This window comes from Hemitrygon akajei, chromosome 6 (assembly GCF_048418815.1).
Source record: "Hemitrygon akajei chromosome 6, sHemAka1.3, whole genome shotgun sequence".
NCBI classification, from domain to species: domain Eukaryota; kingdom Metazoa; phylum Chordata; class Chondrichthyes; order Myliobatiformes; family Dasyatidae; genus Hemitrygon; species Hemitrygon akajei.
The window spans coordinates 75,396,284-75,419,523 of NC_133129.1; the positions used below are offsets into that span (position 1 = coordinate 75,396,284).

Here is a 23,240-nt window from a genome sequence, read left to right on the forward strand (position 1 = left end):
GAAGAGTGTGTTTTTAGAGGATAAATTAATATATTTCGACCAAGATTACCCCCCCACCCCACGGTCCTCCAGAAACGCAAAGAATACTCAGAAGTAAAGCAAGTGCTAAAGCAAAATAAGATTAGATTTCAAACTCCGTACCCTGCTAAACTTCGAGTGTTTTATGACAACGGGATGCAGTTGTACCAGACAGTGGAAGAGGCGACTACAGACATGAAGGCCAGAGGGTTGTCCGCCAGCATGACCATAATGAAGGAAAGCTTGGCTGAGGAATTGTCTCGCTCAGCTTGGGAAATAGTGTGAGAATCGAGAAGGCAGGAGACGGGAGGAAGCCGAGAGAAACATATCAGGAAGAGACCGGGAGTTTCCCAAAGACATTCCTCACCCCCTTCAGAAGAGCCATAAGGTTTGGCTAACTTTAAAAATGCTGAGAAGCTAAACAGAAGCAAAAGTACACAGTGATATACCTATCTTGAGAAATACTTATTATAATGTGGATTTTATATTACTTAGTTGTTATTCTTTATTCGCTCACTTACTCCTTTTTCCCCACCAAAATGAGAATATATATATGTGTGCATATATGTGTATGTGCAATGTGTGTGTGTGTGTGTGTGTGTGTGTATGTGTATATATATATATATATATATATTTGCGTGTGTGCATGTATATACAGGAGGAGTACACAGGGAAATCTTTTCTGTGTATGAATACTGCAATGGGGGCCCTTAACTCACATGTAGGAGGGGTTATCCCCCACAGCTAGACATTTCCTCTAGCTCAACGGAGGGTCATTTACTAGAGACCTCAGCCTTGGAATCACACGTTCGTTTCCATTTTTGTTATTATTTGAGTTTCTTGGTTCTTATTTGTTCAGGGAGTAGATCGATTAAGTTTTATTCTAATTTCAATGATACATTGACAGATAAATACAGATGGCTAAGGATAAGGTAAAATTCATTTCTTTTCATGTAAATGGGCTATTAAATCCAATCAAATGTAAGAGAATGTTATCCAAAATGAAAAAAAGAACAAGCCCATATAGTATACTTACAGGAAACTCATTTAAGTGATAATGAGCATAAAAAACTAAAGAGAATAGGCTTCACTAATCTGTTTTTCTCCTCATATAAATCAGGACATAGGAGAGGAGTTGCTATTCTTATCTCAAGTAAGCTAAATTTTGAAAAAAATATTCGAAATGGGAGATAAAGAAGGCAGATATATTCTGGTAAGGGGGAATATAGATGGCAATTCAGTTACTGTATTGAATATATACACACCCCCAGGAAGTGATATTGGCTTCTTTCAGAAAATTACTGATATTATGGTAACAGAAACAGAAGGTCTCCTGATATGTGGGGGAGACTTAAATTTACAATTACAACCAAACTTAGACTATTCCAATAGAAAAACCTTTAAAACAAAATCTTTACATATACTTTACATAATCTTTAATACACTTTTTGAGGATGTTGGTTTAATTGATATATGGACGGACCTTTTCCCTGACAGAAGGGATTACACTCATTATTCTGCTCCGCATTCTGTATATACAAAAATAGACTATTTCATAACATTTGGAAAAGACAAAGACAAAATAAACACCCGTGGAATTGGGACAATAGATGTAAGTGACCATGCACCTTTATATTTATCTGCTGATTTTGACCTACAACCAAAGAATACTATTTGGAAACTAAATTCAAGTCTACTCAATGATCCGTACTTTAAGGAACAAATTTAAAAAGAAATTGGTCTCTACTTAGAATTTAATGATAATGGAGAGGTTTCACCTCCCATTTTATGGGATACTCTGAAGGCGGTCTTAAGAGGGAAAATTATAGCGATATCTTCATATAAGAAAAAAATATGGAATAAGACATTAGAGGAATTACAAAATAGACTGAAGGAACTAGAGTAAAAACACAAATTGAATTTGGCACAGGATACATTAGGGAAAATTAAAAGAATTAAGAATGAAATAAATAATTTGGCTATGCAAGAAATCAGGAAAAATTTAATGTTTCTGAAACAGAGACATTATGAAAGTGGATCAAAGTCTATGAAAATACTGGCGTGGAAACTGGAAAAAAAAAGATAGCAGAAAATACAATTCATAGAATTAGGAACCCAAGAACGAAAATGATAAAAAGTAAGCTAAGTGAAATTCAAGAAGCTTTTGAAGTGTTTTACAAAATGCTATATTCCAAAGTTCCAGGGGGAAGCATAACCCAAATTGACAACTTCTTGAATTCTCTAGAGTTACCCACTTTAAGCGAAGAACAAAATAGAACGATGACTGCTGACATAACTGAAGTTGAATTAAAAACTGCAATTAGTAGGCTTAAATTAAGCAAGTCACCAGGATCAGATGGGTATACGGCAGAGTGGTACAAAGAATTTAAAAATGAGTTAATTCCTGTTTTACTCCCCACACTGAACTGGGCTCTAAAAAAGGCACAAATGCCATCCAGTTGGAAGGAAGTGATAATCTGGGCTATACCGAAAGAAGGCAAGGATAAAATGGAATGCGGGTCATTTAGACCAATATCCGTTCTTAATGTAGATTATAGGTTATTTACCTCCATCATGGCCAAACAATTAGAGGAGTTTCTACCCATACTGATACGTAATGATCAGACAGGTTTTATATGACAACGGCAGACTCAAGACAATATACGAAAGACACTTCACATTATGGATCATATATAAAAAAATGAACGCTGAAAAAGCATTGGATTCGGTTAATTGGAATTTTCTTTACAGAGTTTTACATAGATTTGGTTTCCAAGACACAATTATTAAAACTATACAGACACTATATGACAATCCTACTGCTAGGATTAAAATCAATGGGTATTTTTCAAATAGTCTTACCCTAGAAAGGGGCACGAGACAGGATTGTGCATGGTCACCACTACTCTTTGCGCTATATCTGGAACCATTAGCTCAATACATCAGACAAAATGAAGATACCAGGGGAATTACTATTAAAGGGACAGAGCATAAATTGGCTTGTTATGCGAATGACATTTTAATCTATCTAGGGCAACCAACATACTCTTTACCTAATTTGATGCAATCCTAAAAACAATATGGTCAATTAGCAGGATACAAGATCAACATAGATAAAACCCAATTACTTTCATATTACTATAGCCCACCAAGAGAAATTGAAAGTCGATACCCCTGGGCATGGCACACAGAGTCTTCAAATATTTGGGCATCATTATGCCAAAAGATTTGGCAAAATTATCAGAATGTAATTATCAGCCTCTATATAAAAAAATTAAGGAAGATGTGGCAAGATGGAGCCTGATTCCTTTTTTTAGTCTCAGTTCAAAGATTGAGTCTATTAAAATGAATATACTCCCCAGACTGTTATATCTCTTTCAGACCCTACCAACAGAGATTAATCAAAATCAATTCAATGAATGGAACAAGATGCTATCAAGGTATATTTGGCAGGGTAAAAGGCCTAGAGTTTGTCTCAAACTTCACAATTAGCAAAGGAAAAGGGGAGATGGGGTTTGCCTTCCCTTAGAGATTATTATTTTGCAGCACAGTTGAGAGCTGTGATATGTTGGTGCAACACATCATATGACGCTCAATGGAAAATCATTGAGGAGCGGGTACTTCCCAACCCTATACAAGCAATTTTGGCTGATAACAACCTGCAAAGGTACATAAATACTATTGATAACCCATGGGTGAAATTGACTCTTAAAATATGGAAAACCACTATAAAAGAATATAATCTAGAGGGAGATATTGCAATTCTTAAATGGTGTGAATATAACGCTGATTTTACACCAAATAAATTGGATGCTAGATTTAAGGACTGGACGGCTAAAGGAATAACAGTTCTTTGCAACATAATGAAAGAAGGAACACTGTTCAGTTTTGAAATGCTTAAAGAGATACACTTATTAGAAAAACAAGATTTTTATCGGTATTTACAGATGCGACAATACATTAATAGGACGCTTAAAAATGTAACCAAGGCAAATACATGCTTGATAGAGCTCTTTAGAAAAGTATATCATTCAGATAATGGTAGTAGAATCATTTCAAGCATGTATAAGGGGCTGTCAAATCTTAAAACACATTCGACTTCATACATTAAAACAAAATGGGAGAAGGAAGGAGGGATAATTATATCTGAAGAAGAATGGACAACAATATGGAGATATCAATGGAAGTGTACCAATTCACAGTAATGGAGGGAGTTTGGATGGAAAAACTTGATAAGATATTTTATTACACCCTCTCAGAAATCCCATTATGATAGTAACCTCCCTGTTTGCTGGAGAAATTGTGGAAATCAAAATGCAAATCATTATCATATTTTTTGGGACTGCCCTGTTATCAAAAACTATTGGAGGGGGATACACAATGCCCTACAAGACATCTTTAAATGTGAAATACCCTTGGAGAGTAAGACCATATATTTTGGATATATACCTCAAGAATGGTTGAAAAGAGATCAATATTTAATGAATATACTGTTGGTGGCTGGTAAAAAGACTCTTACTAGGAAATGGTTATCACAGGAGAGCCCAACTTTAAATACATGGATGGAAATTACAATGGACATTTACAAAATGGAGAAGATAACAGCATCTGTTAATCATAAGCTGGAACAATTTGATTCATACTGGGAAAAATGGTTTAACTACATAATGCTTCATAGGCCTGATTTTATTCTTACAAATCAATGAATCTGTTGTAAAAAAAAAAGATCACTCCCTACTTGTACATAGTTCTTTCCTTTTGCTTGTTTTTTTCTTCCCACTCTTTTCTATAAGTGTATACCTGAGATAAATACTTTGTGGAGATTTGTGATATATATAATTATATGATATATATATGTACAATGTCTGAAATACATCTTATGGAAATGTTTGTTTGATGAACTTCAATAAAAAAAAATTACAAAAAAAGAGGAGGAATTTTATTTATCCAGAGGGTGGTGAATCTGTGAAATTCATATGTACAGATGTTGTCATGGGAGGTTAAGTCGTTGGGTATATTTAAAGCAGAAGTTGATAGGATCTTGATTAGTAATGGTGCCTGAAGTTATGGAGAGAAGGCAAGAGATTGGTGTTTGTAAGGGAAAATGAGCCATGATTTAATGTAGATCAGGCTCAATGGGCTGAGTGGCTTAATTTTGCTCCTATGTCTTATGGTCCTGTAGAAATCCGGAGCTTACATCCTTGCGAGCTGAAGGGATCTCTGCCAAAGACAGCACTGTGGTGCAACTGGAGGAGGTGCTGCCTTTTTTGTCCAGAAATGTCTGCTGCTGACAGTGTGTTATTAACCAGTTTTTACTATGACAGCTTATGTTTCCCCTGGGAGCTCTGGTTTCCTCCCATGTCCCAAAGATGCTCTAGTTGAGAAGTTCATTAGCACTCTAAGTCGACTCTACTGTCTAGGTCAGTGGTAGATTTTGGGAGGAGACAGCAAGAGTGTGGAAAATTAATCATGGAATTGAAGTGTAGAAAGATGCAATGATTAAATCTGAAGACGGCCCATTGGTCAGATTTAGAATGACATAAAAGGCTGAGAAGGATGAGAGATTTGGGAATTTTAGAATCCAATGCAAATCAGCAGGACCATTGAGGAGCCTGGCCAGTGCTGCTGCTTTTTTTTTTTTTTACGCATTTAACATAAACCCCATTATTGAGGGAAAAATGTTGGCACTAAGTCACATCTCAGTGAGGGTTCGAGTGAATTGTCGCAGTGATACAACAGTGATATTCCTTCAGTATACTACTTGTCAATGTCTTCCAATAGGAAATGCAATCTTTTCACCACCAGCCACTGTTTCCCTTCACCAAGACAATTTTGAATCCAATTAGCAAGCTCACCTTGGATACCATGTATTTTAATCTTCTGGACTCATCTATCATAAGACCATAAGACATTGGAGCAGAATTAGGCCACTTGGCCCATTGAACCTGCCCTACCATTCCATCATGGCTGATTTATTATTCCTCTCAACTCCATTCTCCTGACTATGCCCTGTAACCTTTGACCCCCTTACTAATCAAGAACCTATCAAACTCTGTTTTAAATACACCCAATTACTTGCACTCCACTCAATGAATTCCATAGATTTATCATCCTCTGGCTCAAGAAATTCTTCCTCATCTCTGTTCTGTAGAACCTCATCACATAACTTTCTAATGTACATATAGATGTCCACTATCCTTTATTTACCAATGTTCTAAGTTATCTCCACCAAAAACATTAACTGATTAGTGAGGCAAGATTTCTCTAGCACAAATCCATGGTGACTACCCTTAATCAGACCACACCTTTCCAAATGGACATAAACCACATATTTTAGCCCAACTAGCAGAATACAAAAAAGTAATGAGAAACCCTTTCACTGTCAAGAAGACTGGAAGCAAAATGCTAAAGATATAAGACAAGCAGAGTAAAGAAAGGAAAATTGGAGTTTATTAAAACCATGATCTTGAGTGAATTGCCTGAAAATAAAATCTTGGAAAAACACTTGAAAGATAAATATGTTTATAGCAAATGGCAGGAATTGGACTAATTCAATAGCTTTTTCAAATCGCTGAGCATTTTCCTTCTATACTGCACAATTCTGCTTTTTAGACTATAAATGCTATGATATGCACTCCTTAAAATATCATGTCATTGTCAAAGATTTGAATGAAATTTCCTTATTATTCTTTCCTCAAGAGGTCTACAATTGTAAGTTGATACTGCTGGCAAATTCAGTACAGTGGATTCTAGTTAATTGGTCCATCTGTTAATCGGGACAGCTGTTTATGTAGGACAACACTTGAAGAACAAGCACTAAATCGAGAACATAGCCGGGGTTTCCTTTGTTTATCTGGGACACTACGCTGCTCAATTTTGGCAGAGACTGTTGCTGAATAGTTTCTAATGAGTGTGAGTCATATGCACTTGTGTGGCCATTTAACACTTCAGTGTGTTTAGAACAAACAGTTTTTAAATAGCATCAATTGTATATCTTTGCATTTAAAAAGCAATTATTTTTTCACTGATATTTGGTGAGAAATATGCAGTAAGCCAATTTGGAACTGTTTTGCTCACCATGGTTCCAAACATTCAGACTTGGAGATGCCGGAGATGGTGAGGAGTGAAAATGAAACAACTTCACCACTTCAACAAGTTAGGAATCATGAAGAATTTGAAGGTATTAACAATGTTACATGAAAATGAAGAATTGGAAGATACAATCATCTAAAGCCTTATATAAAGGTAGACCATTATATGCACTGGGTGTCCACAATGATTTTACAGTCAATCAGAAGAACACAGCTGATAAATACCAACATCGATAAATATTAGGAAACAGTACACAGTTTTATAGTACTGTAAAGTTATTGTTAGTGCTCTGACTTGTTCAGTATTTCATTTAAATACATAAATTATTACTCAGTAGCATGTCTATTTTATATCATTTAAATAATTCCAAAATGTCCTGGTCCTAATGTGTATTTCTCTTTCTTACATATCATCCTGCATCAACAAAAAAATCTTTATTCTTTACCTCATACCATTGAGTTTCACTCAATCCAAGGGTACAAATAACTTTTTTTATATGTTGCTTCATGACGTACTCAAGCCACATTGATGAACAGGATTGAGCTGTTGCAAAATAAAAGAATCAAAAAACTGAATCTGTGTCTTCTAAATGGTTCCATGCTCCTGATATTTATCCTTTACAAAGTAATTTTGTTGTGGAGTTATACAGCATGGAAACAGGCTCTTCAAACCTAATTGTCTGTGCTGGCTATCAGATACCTGTTCATACTGATCTCATGATCCAGCACTCAGCCAGTAACTTCAATATCAAGGTGTTTCAAGTACATATTTAAATAATTCTTAAATATTGTGAGACTATCTGCCCACATCAAGAGTGAGTCCCAGATTTCAACCACCCTCTGGGTAAAGAAATCTTCTCCAAATCCTTTCTAGATTTTGTAACCCTAAACTTAAGCCAATATCTCTGATCATAAGCACCTTCCACTATCAAAAGCCCCCTCAGCCTCCTCTGTCCCAAAGAAAACAAATTTCAATTTATCCATTCTCTTTACATAACTGAAATACTGCATTATAGACAATATCCTGGTGAACATCCTGTACACCCCATCCAGTGCAGTTGCATCTTTTCTATGGTGTTACAAAGAGAATTCCACACATTCATATATACAATAGTGCAAAAGCCTCCTCAATCTTAGATTCTTTGTCTTGCCTTATGTAAATATTTACATAATTCCCTCTTTAAAAGTAATTTTTGAATTTGCATTCACTATATATTTAGGCAGAATGTTCCAGATCACAATAACTTGCTAAAAATGATTGTTATTGGTATCAGTAACTCTACTGACAATACTGTAAGGCAGACTGAAGAGTGGCTGAAGAAGATCAAAAAAACTGGACTCCCTGGTAAATTTAAGACATGGCTGTACCAACATGGTCTTCTACCAAGAATGGGTTTTCACGGTGTGCGAGTTCCCCATGACAGGAAAGTCAACAAGCACCTGCAGAGGTGGCTGGGGCTACTACCAAAGTTTTTCTTCAGTGGGGCTCTGTATAAGAACAGGCCAGCTACACTTCCCATTGTCATTGGTAGTGGAGGAGTTCAAGGTGGTAAGGTGTAGTGTTGTGCTAACACTGAGGTGCTCCGAAGACAAGCTGATAAATCAAGCAGGAGCCACAACAAGATCGGGCTGAAAGTGGGCCGCAGACTCGGCCATAGACCAGGCAGTGAGCTCCCTGCAACTGGGATGGCAAGGCCTTGACTCTGCACACTTCCAATGAAGGGGGAGTACAAGTGCAAGGGACAGGCATGACATGATCCAGGCAGAGGTATAGAACTGCCAAGATGAAAGGCGAGTATGGAAGGCAGTGGAGTTGGGGTCTTAGGGCGCCTGGATGAGATGGGAGCTTCCCAAGCACAAGATCACTTTGAAGACTGGAGCCCTTCTGCATTTCTTTCCTCCTGCGGTTCATGTATGACACTCTCCCTCTACCGTTACAGCACACATGAGGGCTGAGAGAGGACCTTAACAGAAAGCTTTGTGGGCTGCAGGGTTCAACAGTTCAAATACTGTCAAGGATGCAAAACAGCTTTAACACAAGGACAAGTACAGGCGTCAGCACATCAAGGTCCTGCTGTCCCTTGCTGAGACACTGGAGGGGGAGAGGTATAAAAAGTGACCAGCTGGGAAAGATGCAGACAGGGCAGTCCATTCATCAAGCAAAGGGCCACACCAGTTATATCAAGGGGCCTGAATCCAATATGCTGCAAACTGCCAAATCACAGGAGATTATGGTCAATATGGGAAGGAAGTTGCTGTTCCCGAAGGTGGTGCAAACCACATTTTGATCAGACATCGTACTGTGGTCCACCAAAGACAAGAAAATCATCCTGGTGGAGCTTACTGTACCATGCGAGGAGATGCATGAGAGGAAGGCCCTGAAGTACCAGTCCTTAGTACAGGAGTGCAAGGACAAAGGATGGCAGATGTGACTGTTTCCCACAGAGATTGGCTATACAGGTTTCTGAGCAAATTGGCATGGAGTTGCTGTCTGCACTGGACCTTGTTAAAAAGAGCAAGAACCAAACAGCTTGCAGGATGGGGAGGAAGCAAGAAGAGCCTCTTGCTGGATATGGAGCAGGTGAGAGGAGTTAAGCAGGAAGTTTGGAACAGATGGACAGTGACTGTCCATCACTGCTGACCCTCCAACTGGAGACTGTAGTGCTAACAATTGACTGTAGTGGACACCACTTGATGACATCTGCTCTGGGCCAAAGGCTACGGTTACCTCATCAGGTAACTGAAGAGAGCATCCCAGTGTATGATGCAAGCTCAAACCCTCCAGAACCATCTAGGGTGTGGCTAGTCATCATATAAGAGGAACATCACAATACAGTGTTAAGGCTTTTTTTTTTAAACCTGCACTTTCAACTTAATGTGGACTGCAGTCTGACTGAAGTTCCATTTGCTGAGCAGCTGACAAAAAGGCTAATCAGAGTGCACTTAACAATGTTCTACATGATCCCAGCTAAGCCAATGCAGATCAGCGTTGAACTGTGGTATACTTAGCAATACTGTGGAGCAACTACTAGCAATTCCATTCCAATATTTTCAGTGATGTTGGGATGTTGGAATGGAAGTTGATTATTTTATTAAATGTGTATATTAGCAAAATATTACTGGATGTAATGCTTACTGGCAATGCTTTTGTGGCATATTAGCAAAGCATTCAAATGTAATATAATTTGGCAATGAACTTATTGTGTTACTCCAAAGAATTTAGAAAGTAAAGTCACAGTGTAATACATTAGATCAATTGCATTGGATTGTGGTATCAGCACATGCCCTGAGAGCAATAAATATCGACAATGCTAATTAAAATTACAATTTTATAAGACGGTAATATTATTTGAATGCTATAAACACACTAATGTTTCTTATTCTGTTTGAAAGGACCTTACAATTGCAAAGTTAATTGCAAGGGATAAATAAAGAAAATAGTATATATTGATAGGAAAAGGAAGACTTATATTTATACAATCACAAGAAAGTCTGTAGATGCAGGAAATCCAAAGCAACACACACAAAATGCTGGAGGAGCTCAGCGGGTCAGGCAGCATCTACAGAAATGAATAAACAGTCAATGTTTCAGGCTGAGACCCTTCTTCAGATCTGACAAGGAAGGGGAAAGGTGCCAGAGTAAGAAGGTGGGGGGGGGGGGGGGGAAGGTTGAGGTGCCAGGTGAGTGGGAAAGTTTAAGGGCTGGAGAGGAAGGAATCGGACAGCAGAGGAGAGTGGACCATAGGAGAAAGAGGAGCAGGAGGAGACCCAGAGGGAAGTAACCAGCTGGTAAGAATAGGCAAAAAGTCCGAGTGGGTTTATTTACATGGTGCTTTCTTAACCTCAGGATTTTTGCTGCTTTTGAAGTTCAGCACAATGATGGATAAAACCATTAGGAAGTGTTTTATGCTGTGTTAGTTGTTTACATGTTGACTGAGTAATGAAAACAGGTGAGGACATTTGTAAAATCTTCCAGCCATTCTAGGTGTACAATTAAACTCCATTAATCTGACTTGCAGGGGGTATATAATTCCCATAAATATTCCAACACAATTTTAATTCACAAAGCTGAATAATAAATTTTCCAGTGAGTCTGGTAAGTTTAAAGAGAGGATGTTGAAAGAGAACTATGTGAGTTTAGAGACAGCAAAGAAATCAAGGCCTGAGTGAGCTTGGAAAACAGTGCCCAAGTGAGTTTAAAGGGAAAGCAGGAACTTGGGCACAAAAGGAAAATGGTGAATGAAAGAGAGTGTGGTATCTAGGGGCCTGTTGTGTAAAAGAAAGCATGGAAACAGGACACTGGGCTGTTAAAGGGAACAATGGCATCAAAGCCCCAGTGTTTTAAAGAGAATGTAAATACTGGTGCCTTTGTGTATAAGAGGCATCACGAGTACTAGGATCCCACTCTGCTAAAAGGAACGCGGCTACCTGGGCCACAATGTGTCAGAGGGAATATAGACACCAGGGCCCTACTGTGCTAAAGGGAACTCAGGTAGTTGGCCACAGTATTAAAGGGAACCCAGGTATTGCAGACCTTATGTATTAAAGGAGGACACCAATACTAAGGCCACTGTGTGGAACAGGTCATTCTGTTAAATGAAACAATTAAACCATTTACAAAACCAATTTTTGCTTACATTTCACTCAAATTATCATGATTATTGCAGCATAATTCAATGGAATTAATACCTGCTGATTTGGAACACTGGGGGTTTCTCAGCAGTCAGCTGGCAGGTTATGGAAGATTTGCAGTTGAGTTTAGAGGGAGCACTCCATTTGCTGTGCGGTGTCTCCCATCCACATAAGGTAGGACTTCCCAATCTTTATTATGCTATGGATGGACTCCTACCATTAACTGAGGGGTCCATGGACCCCAGGCTGGGAACACCTGACCTAAGAGAAGAGGTAAAAGAATAGCTTAAAGTTTTTTTGAATGAAATTCCAACGCAGTAGTGCTTCTATTTTCACTACAGCATAGCAGTAAATATTGATAATTGTATGAAGTAATAATGGCAATACTAATAATAATGTGAATGTGAAGTGGTGTTTCATGAAAGAAATGTTCACTGGCAAGATATCACAAGGCAACACATGACTTGTATGCTATCAGTACCAGTAAAGAAATCAGAATCTAAAATATGTGCAATTATATAGGCTATCTCCTGTCAGTTTTAACATTTTATCTTGCGTACTTGCAATGTCACTAGAGTGTGATAAATGTCATCAGTATTTTGAGAATATGATGGATACTAAAATGCCTTTGTGATTAAAGAAATGCTGGCAATGTCAGTCCAGCAGATACTCATGTTGACAGTGCTATCAGAGTACGAAGTAAGCTGACAATGGTGTTAGAATCTGATATGAAATGAAAATACTGCCACAGAGTAATATATTCATGCAGCACTGTTTTATAGTGATATATAATCCTGCCAGGAGTGGAATGTGATAAATACCTGACTGTTAATCAATTTGGCAGCATCCCAGCAATCTTACACAGAAGGAAATAGGAAAAAGCAGGAGAAGGCCTCACACCCCCTTGAGTCTATTGAAGCATTCAGCAAATCATAAATGATCCTTGATCATAAATCAGCATTCTAGCTTGAACTCCAAATTATTTGAGTGGCTTAAAGCCTCAAAAATTATCGGTTACAAACTGAATAATTGAGTTTCAGTAGTCCTTAAGAATAAAAAAGTTCCAAAGATTCACAACTCGACAAATGAAGAAATTACTCCTTGCTTCAGTTGAAAGTAGTAGAAGTTTCAACCTTTGGCCATAACTCCTGGTTCTTGATACTCTAGACCAGCCTTTCTCAAACTTTTTGTCTGGAGGAATCCTTGAAATAATTTTCAGGTCTCAAGGAATTCCTGCGTTAAAATTATTATATCTGCAGCTCATGCTACATTAGCATGATCAGTAAGTTGTAGATATAATCCAAAAATAATTGTCGGTGCTCTTTTGAGTAGAGAATGAATTTTTAGCCAAACTTTCTTGAAAAAAAAAGGTAGTTAACCTTAGCTTAACTTTCTTAAAACTAATCTCTTTCATTCCCTTTACATAAATTTTAAAAACTCATTACGCAAACCTAATAAATTTCTGTTAAATAACTGACTTAAACAAAAATGGATTAATATTTCCAAAGGTAGGTATGGTAGATTTAATTTTAAAAGGTTGTAAATTTGTCTTAATTAATGCTATTTATGATATGAAAATTTATTGACAATGTTAAATAGTAAAGTTATTAAAAACCATAAGCTAAAACAACACAGTTCCTTTGAGACAGATCTTTTGCTTCCAGATATGATGACAAAACATTAAATATATCTTGGCCTTTGCTTGTTTCGGGCAGCTCTTTGCAACAGAAAAATGTTTTCTTGAATTTCACCATCATTTACAAATCGTACAAATGCTACAACATGACATTTAATGGTGAAATCTGTTGACTCATTAACTTGGATAGAGATGATGTTGTTTTTCAGTCTATCACACAAAACCTCTTTAGCATCATGTGACGTGTCATCAATACATTGACTTATCATACTGTTTGAGAGTGAAGCCTTTTCAATTTCTTGTACTGCATCTTGTCCTAACACTTTTAGTTTTACATGCTGACATTTTTAGGCTCTCACCAACTGTGTGATGTTTCCTTTTTTGGGGTAATGAGTTCTGCTACTAAATAACTTGCTTCCTTTATCCTTTTACTGACTGTGACTTTATTAACAAAAGCTTTATCCTGTTTGCTTTGAGATTCCAATAGCCACTTAAAATAATAATCATTTTTCATGCCATATGGCTGTGACTGTAGTTAAGTGTCTTTTCAATTGCTGTACATACAAGTTGTTTGCCACAGATGAGGCACAATGGAACAGGACAACTTGGATCACCAGTCCACGCAAAACTCATTGATAAGTCACTTCCATTACCAAGACGGACTTTTTTTGTGGCTGTTGCTGCAGTAGTGCAGTGAAATGACTAAGACAATTGGACCCTCAGACATGTCTGTAAAACACAGGGGTTAATATTAAATTTAAAAAATAGCAAAATAAGTAACTAAATGAGCCAACCACAAAAAAATATGGAAACTTCTCAATACAATTCACTTCTAACCTACACAATCTACCTTTGCAACAGTTACAACAACAGTAAAGCTGCTGGCCAGTAGCTGAGTTGCGGCATGTAAAAAATCCTCCTTTAGAATGAAAATTTCCCTCCAATTTTCTACTACACCAGTAGAGATTATTTCATCCCATAAGTCAGTCAGTGGTGCGTAAGGGGAAATTGGTGGAGGTAATTCAGGATGGAGAGGTTGACATCACAGTCAGGCAAGTCCATTCAAAGATCGGAAAATGACCTTCATGCTCCTAATCAGCCTACCGTCCTCCCCTCTGTGCAATACAGCTACCAGTTATCAACGGCTTCCCCTATTTTGTGTTAAAAACTGAGCATGGACTCAAGCAATAAACACAGTCCTGCTGTGCACTGCCATACAGGGATGAAACAGCTCTAATGAGATTGCTAACAGGGCAAGCGCTGGCATTGCACAGCACTCAAAGTTTTTAAAAAAAGATGTTTATTTTTTTAAAAGCACAATCCCTTGTGGGAACCCCTAGAACCCTCTCATGGAGTCCTAGGCTTCTGGAGAAACCCGGCTGAGAAACCCTGCTCTCGTGGGTGGGAGAACAATCTACTACCCAGCCAAAGCCCTTTAAGAAAACTCCAAGGCCTCTCAGAAACTTAGTAATAGAAAGAGCTGCTTGAGTAATTAACACATTCAAATAATTCATAAACTCTTTGATTTTGGTTCACAGTCGAGTAACAAGTCACATAGAATCCATATCAATTGCAGCTTCCTCTCTGATAGTCTCAGCTGGCCACATTCGACCCATCATCCTCCAAGCCCCCTTACTATGTACCAACCCAAATATCTCTTAAATGTCATAGTTGTACCCTCTCAACCATTTCCTCCGGCAACCCATTCCAGGGTCTTACTACCCATTGTGTAAATAAGTTAACTGAAGTCTTTTTTATATCTTTCCTCTCTTAGATTGTGCCTGTGCCTTCTAGTTTTGGACTCCCCAGTCCTGGAGGAAAGACTCTAGGCATCCACCTTCATGATTTTATATGCTTCTATGAAGTTACCTCTCATTCTTCTAACCTTCTAAAGAAGTTGCTGGAGGGAATTCTGAGGGGAAAAGATGAAGTCAAGGCATGGTCAGGAATAGTTGGAATGGCTTTGTGGCCAATCTCTCTCAATAACTTCAGCCCTCTAAATCAGATGGCATCCCCATAATTCTCTTCTGAAACAAAACAAGTATCTCTACAAGGCTATAAGAGCCTCCACAATTTCAAACCTGGCCTTCCATAAGGTCCAGGGGTGTACCTTGTTAGGCCTTAGAGATTCACCCACCTTATAGTGCTTCAAGGTGGAAATATGTATTTCCAAGTAGTATGCATATGTTCCAAGACTTCACTATTATTTTTTCTATTTCTTTGGCATCCATGGTATTCCCCTCAGTAAAAATGAGGAAAAACCGTCATTGAAGTTCATGACCATCTCCTGTGGGTCTATAGATATATGGCCCTGACTGTCTTTAAGAGGACCTAGTCTGTCCCAAGGTATCCATTTACTAATAATATAATTGAAAAACCAATGAAAATGTAGGTTAAACTTCTACTTACAGGTTCAGACTTATATTGTTTTATACAAATGTTCATGGACATGATGGGCTGATAATGTCACAGAACAGGAAATAGGTCACCTGCACAAAATAGTCAATCTATCTTCTGACTCCTTATAGACTCACACAGAACGTCTGCGACCATACTGGGGCAAGTTAGTCAGCTCCATCATGGGTACAAAGCTCCATAGTATCCAAGGATCGGTGCCTTAGGAAGGTGGTGTCCATTATTAAGGATCATCACCACCCAGGACATGCCTTCTTCACACTGTTACCATAGGGAAGGAAGTACAGAAGCCTGAAGATATACATTCAGCTATTCAGGAACTGCTTCTTCTCCTTAGCCATCTGATTTCTGAATGGACATTAAACCCATGAACACCACCTCATTACTTTTTTATTTCTGTTATTTTGGACTACTTACTTTAACTTAACTGTTTAATAGTCCAATATGTACTTAATGTGATTCATTTTTGTTTCTTGATATTTATTAATCATGTATTTCATTGCACTTCTGCTGTGTAGTTAACAAATTTCTTGACATATGTTGGTGATACTAAATCTGATTCCGAACTGGCTGAATTTAAAGGCAAATTCAAGGCAGTGAACAAATGAAGAAACTGTATGAAAAAAGGGAAAAGGAGGGTAGTGATAATTAAATATGTTTCTAAAACAAACAATTAATACTTGAAGTAAAGAAACTCTGCCTTGTTACTTTTAATTATAAGCACAAGGCATGCTGAATTTCAGTAATTAGCACTTGGCAATCTTGTTGAAAAGGTACTTAAAAATAGACAATGCTGGGTTTCTGAGGCAATTTTTGTCCATGTTTACTGCATAAGTAATGTAGTAACTCATCAAACTTGTAGCCCTGGGACTCACTTTCCAATCTGATCCTTGGCTTTTTAAACGACAGACCTCATTGAGGGACAGCAACACCACCCGCACAATTATTCTCAAAACTTGTGTTGCAGAACACTTCATCCTCAGATCCAAACATTACTGCCGATATACTCATGACTGCATGGCCATATTCTGCTCTAATTCCATCTACACGTTTGGAAATGATACCACTGTGCTGGGTCAATCTCAAATACTGATGAGTCAAGGAACAGAAAGGAGATAGAGAGCTTAGTGACATGGATGGCATGACAACAACCTTTCCGTCAATGTCAGCAAGACAAACAAGCTGGTCATTGACTTCAGAAATTGGGGACAATACACATGCTCCTGTTTACATCAACAGTGATGAGGTCAAGGAATTTGAGAGCATCGAGTTCTGAGGAGTGAACATCAACAGTAGCCTTTCCTGGTCCAACCACATTGACACCAAGGCCGTGAGAGCTCACCAGAACCACATCTTCCTCAGAGGGCTAAAGAAATTTGTCATGTCCCCATTGACTCGTGCCAATTTATTATTGATGCACCATAGAAAGCTCCCTATCCAGATGTATTCCAGCTTGGTATGAGAGCTGCTCTGCATGTGACCGTGAGAAACTGCAAAAAAAAAATGCAGCATACCTCAGCATGGCATGGAAACCAGCCTCCCTTCTATAGACTATCTCCACTCCCTGCTACTTTGGTAAAACAGCTGCATAATCAATGACCACCCCCTCCTCCCCCACATCCAGGACATTCTAGTTTTTCCTACCTCCCATCAGCCATAAGATACAAAAGAGTGAATGCACACCAGGCTCAGTGATGGCCACTATCCCACTCTTATAAGATCATTGAATGGTTTCCTAGCTTGATCAGATAGATTCCTGATTTCCCAATCTACTTCATTATGACTTTGCATCTTATTACCCTAACTGCACAGAGCACACTCACTTTACTCTGCATTATGTTATTGTCTTACCTTGTACTACCTCAATACATTGTTATAATGAATTGATCTCTATAAACAGAATGCAGGACAGGATTTTCACTTTACCTCAGTATATGTGACAATAATAAACCAATTTACTAAATATAACTTCACTCTGATCAATGCATTTTGATGGAAATTCTGTATGTAAATGGTATATTAATTGAGGTAACAAAGATGCAGTGCATCTTGGACAGTAACTTTCAAATTCTTTATAGTTGCTTTACCAATGGTATTGTACATACATACCAGGATTGCCATTGGAATTAATATTGTTTCAGTAACATGTTGCAGTTCTGATGCACTGTACAGTAATTATTGTAACATATCCTTTTACATTACTAGAAGCTGAATTATTGTATACTGCAAAAAGTTTGCAAGGTGATGCTTACAACAAGAGATCTGTTAGAATATGGTAAATAATTACAATATGTTATGATGCAATTTATGTTAGCATTGCTAATATATTGTCTAAGTAACATAAATCAGTGCCATTTATCTCATGGTTTCAATTATGAGAGTAATCAACATGACATACAGAAATTCTGCTCAGGATTCAGGGCCAAGTTAACCTTGAGTTTTCTTTAATACTCAGTATTACCAACTGAAGCTCTTGCTTAGATTATTGTTAACATATGACAAATATTGTCATTAATTGGTTGTGGTTTATTCATTCTCCATTCAACCTTCAGGTATACTGAACATATCAGTTAGCATCATGATACCTCAGTTACAAGGATGCCCATGCCTGTGTTATTTATCAAGCCAGAAATATTTCCAAAAAATATTATTCCTCTCTCTCTCCTCCTCTCCATTTGTTGCTCCCTCCCTCTCTCTCTCACACACACACACACACACACACAAACTGTACTCGCTGGAATTCAGAAGGATGAGAGGAGATTTATAGAGAAATATAAAGTTATGAAAGGGATAAACAAGATAGAGGCAGGAAAATAGTTTCCATTGGTAGGGAGTAAATTTAGGACAGAGCTGAGGAGGAAATGCTTTTTTCTCCAAAGTGGAATGGAGGCTACCTCAGTAAATATATTTAAGACTAGGGTGGATAGATTTTTGCATAGGAGAGGAATTAAGGATTATGGGGGAAAAGGCAGGTCGATGGAGATGAGTACATGGTCAGATCTGCCCATGATCTTATTGAATGGCCAAGTGGGCTTGACAGGCCAGATGGCCTACCCCTGCTCCTATTTCTTATGTTTTATGTTCTTTTGTACAATCACTCACAGGCATAGCTTCTTAAAACTAATAGACACAGCATGTAGTATTTCTGTTCAACTTTCAAATGTGAACTTTGATACATTTTATTACTTTGCATGTTGCCCATGTTTGCACTATGGATATAGTAATAAATTGGGAACCTCTCTTCATTCTCACCAGAAATTGCTAAATAGGCAGTCAGCTTAAGGCAAATACCAAACTCTGGGGCCTGTGGGGTCATTCAAGAAAACAAGTTGAAGGAAGTAAACGAGCAAAAATTGATATATACTGTATTACCAAATTCTTAGTCATTAATAACGATCTGCTATATTCATAGAAACCACTAGCAAAGGGGTCTGTGGACCCGTCAGTTAATGATAGTCAATGACATAAAAAAGGCTGGGAACCCCGGTGGAAGAAAAACATAGTTTCTCAAACTCCTTCGGCTACAACAGCATTCAATAGTATTGCTATTGTTCTTTCATGATATTGTTGATTTAAATTAAAAATTATCAGATCTGTAAAAGGTGCTTAAACCTGTCCTTCCATTGAATTTCTCACATAAGTTAGACCTGTCATCTAAACTACATCAGGCATTTCAGAAAAGTAATCATTTTGGGAGTCATTGAATTTCTTCTGTTTTATTGATGTAACAGTGATAGAACACCACTGCAATATGAAATATTGATTGTGTAGTAACAATGAATTGTAGCTCAGACAACTTGAAGAACAAAATAATTGACTGGCATTGGAAATTAAATCAATAAAATAAGATACATTTATTAAAAAACTAATGAACATTTCTTATTTGTCTTGTTTTGCTGCTGCAAAAATACTTAAATATAATTCTCTTGACATCTTACAGGCACCTTGGTTGAAAGACTTACTGTTCAAGAAAGAAGAAGAACTGAATCAATTTGTTGTAAATTGACATGATGGCTGAATGATGTGGGTAACAGCTCCAAACATCGATGATAATTTACTCCAAATAATCACAGCAACTTACTGAAGAACAAAGCTGCTTTGGTAGCATAAGCAGTTGCTGTTGCCATCAAATACTCAAAGACCCAGTTACTATACTTTTTTTCCACTGGTGCTATTAAACTGCAAGGCAAGGTACCAGAAACTTATCCTTCTTTGTCTGATGGACCGTTGTGAAAGGGAAGCTTGGGCATAAGGACTTACTGGTCATGAAAGACTATCACAGGGAGACATGCTGACCTTATTTGACTAGACAGGATAGACATCAAGGAACAGAAATATCGGCTGATATTATGGCCTCCTCACCAGCACTCTTCTCCCCATTATTGGCCTTCCCAGTTAATCAGCTATAGCAGCAGTCTCTCCTAGTCAGATTAGCTCATTCAACACATGGAGGAGTCATATGTTGGATCTCTGGTTTTTCTCTTTGATTCAGCAGAAAGGTATCTTAACAGGTTTACACAGCTCTAGGTTGTATGATTGACTAAATACCAAGCACTACCTCAGATAAAGAAAACAATTATGGGTTGTAACTGAGCACATAAAGGGTATCAGGATTAACGTAATAAGCACAACGAAGCAGAATGAGACTGGAATAAAGATACAGTACATACCACTGCAAATCGAGACCATTATTGAATCATTTGATCTTCAGTACTCTCAGAATAAGGACCATCTTCTATCAGCTGCAACCAAAACAGAATGTTCAAGAGTAAATCTTGTGCAGATATTATGCAGTTAATCTCTTCTACAGTCATCGGCATCATTTAAAGGGCAGGATTTCCGCCTTCTTTGAAACATTGCTCTCGGTGCATATTCCATCTGATATTCTCTGCTATAAGAGATTCACCAGCACCTAAGCACTGGCTGCTGTTGGCTTTCACTAGTTAAATTGTAACAAGTAAGGTTTTGCTCTTTCAATCCATTTCTTGAGCATGAGATAAAAAGAATTTTCCCCCTACTGTGAATGATATCTGGCGATTTATTTATTTTGCCCTTTGTGTGCTTAGCTGCTTCAGTTTGCACATGGATCCAGGAGATTAGACAAAGTGTAGGTTTTGATTGAAAATCCATTTAGCATTTGAATGTTTACTGTCGATCAGATTAACATAAGTATGGTAAACCTGCGCTAAGGAAACAGACAGGGATGGAGAAAGGTATTAGGAAAGAAAATTACATCAGACAAATCTTCCTGCAAGCTAATTTCTAGATCAGTGGTTCCCAAAGTGGGTGATATCACATTCCTGGGAGCAGTGGGAATGTCTAAGGAGGTGATAAAGATCAAGGGATGGTGGGGGGGGGGCTCAGTAGCAAGGGGGACACCTGAGGTAATGCAGACTTATATTAAGAAATAAATTACTTATTATAAGCATTTGAGCATTAATGCCTCATAATTGATTACAATGATCACATGATCACATCATCTCCTGCTATTCTACTGGACTCTCAGGCTTTGCTCAAAGCACTCTGTAGATGTTGAAAAGCAATGTGACATTTCTGTATTTGGCATATCATGAGAAATCTGAGCCAAAACAATCGTGTTAGTTCCGGACCTGGCCCACAGTAGTACAGTGTTAGCTAGTACAATTCCCATACTCTAATCACACAGTGACACAATTCTCGTGAATTAGGGTATGAAACAGAAATGGAAAATACTTCAAACAGAAATAGAAAACATTCAAAACATGTTTTCCAACATTTCACAGCAAAACAGTGATGGTTTGTGTGCTTCATACAACATTTCATTGCTAAATCTGAAAAGACCCATACATTCGGAGAAGAATTGATTCTGTCAGCAATAAGGGAGGTTCTGAGTGCGATTTTGCAAAAGGTCACCAAATCAAATAACTAATGTGATTACAATCAGCGACATCTCTGTTCAAAGATGAACAGGTGAAATGTCTGAGAATATGGAAGGAACATTGTGCAACTTACTTAGGACAACAGAATTTGCTCCGCAGTTGAATAACTCAACTTTGCCAGGCAACAAATCTTGGCTTCATAGTTATGTTCACTTCATGAAAGATGAGAGCATGGTTCAAGAGTTGACATTTGCAAGGGGACTTGAAACAGATACAAAGGGGGAGACAATATTTTGTGCTGTTGAGCAATTTTTCAAAGAGGAAGACATTCTGCTCAGTAACATTCTTGTTTGCACACCAAATGTGGCACCACCATTGACAGGTTGCACCTTGGGGTTATTACTTTCTTGAAAAAAGCTGTACATAACATATTTACCATTCATCGTGTAATTCACAGACATCTTGTCGCTAAAAACTTGTGGTCAACTGCACAAGTCTTTGAATACTGTTATCAACAGCAGTGAATATAACCAAGTCCCATGCTCTCAGTTCTCAATTATTTTGAGACCTTTGTACTGAGATTGAACAATCTGAACACTTGCTGTTGCACACAAACATCAGGTGGCTGTCAAAAGGAAACTGCCTGAGATGCTTTTTGAAATTGTGATAATTTTTTTTTAAAGACTCGAATGCTTTATTCAGTCATCAGCTCAAAAATATTCGGCATGAAATTGCTTATTTGTCAGAATCATTCACAAAGTTTAATGAAGTTCATCTTCAATTGCAAGGAAATAGTGTGAATCTTATCAAAGTCAAATCAGTCGTCTCCACATTTCTGTCCAAGTTCACTCTGTTTAAGTGCAACACTGGCTGTTGTGAGCTTTTACAGGGTCTTAATCTCTGAGTTGGAAGAGAAAGAAAGGAACACCAAATAATTATCTTCAAGTATACTGTGCACACCTGGGTGAGCCGCATAAAGACATGTTGGAAAGATTTCAGGATCTTCTCTTGATCCAAATTCCAAATTGGATAGTTAATCCTTTCTTGAGCACTTGTAATGAGGAATTAACAGGAAGGTTGGAGGAAAAGCTGATTTCACTACAAAATGACTTTAAGATTAAGCCAAGGTACAAAACAAATCATATCAAGACTTCTGGTTGCTGAAAAAAATTGCTGAACACTCTTCTGCACTGTGGAAAAAAGTCAAGATATTTGTTATTGCCTTTCCAACATCACATTCAGTGGAGCGTGGTTTGAGTGCAGTCACCCAACTTCTTTCAAGGCAATGAAATGAACTGTAAATCACTGAACGTGGGCATCTGAGACTCCTTCTAAGTGATATTCAGCCTGATGTTGAGAATTTGATATCCTGCACCAAGCCCATCCATCTCACTGAAAGATGAAAAAGCAATGACATAGTAAATAGCTGGACGACTAATGTACTGTACACTGTAGAATTCTTGATGAATATTGCACTTACTGCAATTAAGTAAAGAAATAATTTTATTTGTAGCTTTAAATAGGTTTAAATATTTTTGAAATTATTTGTCACTATGAATTTGCAATTCTTAGCTTATTTCACTTATCCCT

At 37.8% G+C, this 23,240-nt stretch overlaps 1 protein-coding gene across 2 annotated transcripts in view; it reads right to left on the minus strand.

Annotated features, from left to right (window-relative positions):
- Window positions 1–23,240, minus strand: part of LOC140729171 (leucine-rich repeat and immunoglobulin-like domain-containing nogo receptor-interacting protein 2) — a 777,920-nt gene that overhangs the window by 408,820 nt on the left and 345,860 nt on the right. For both annotated transcript variants that reach the window (XM_073048639.1, XM_073048640.1), the window contains exon 2: window positions 20,463–20,534. The gene's annotated coding sequence lies outside the window, so the exon portion shown is untranslated. The remainder of the gene's footprint in view (window positions 1–20,462; window positions 20,535–23,240) is intronic.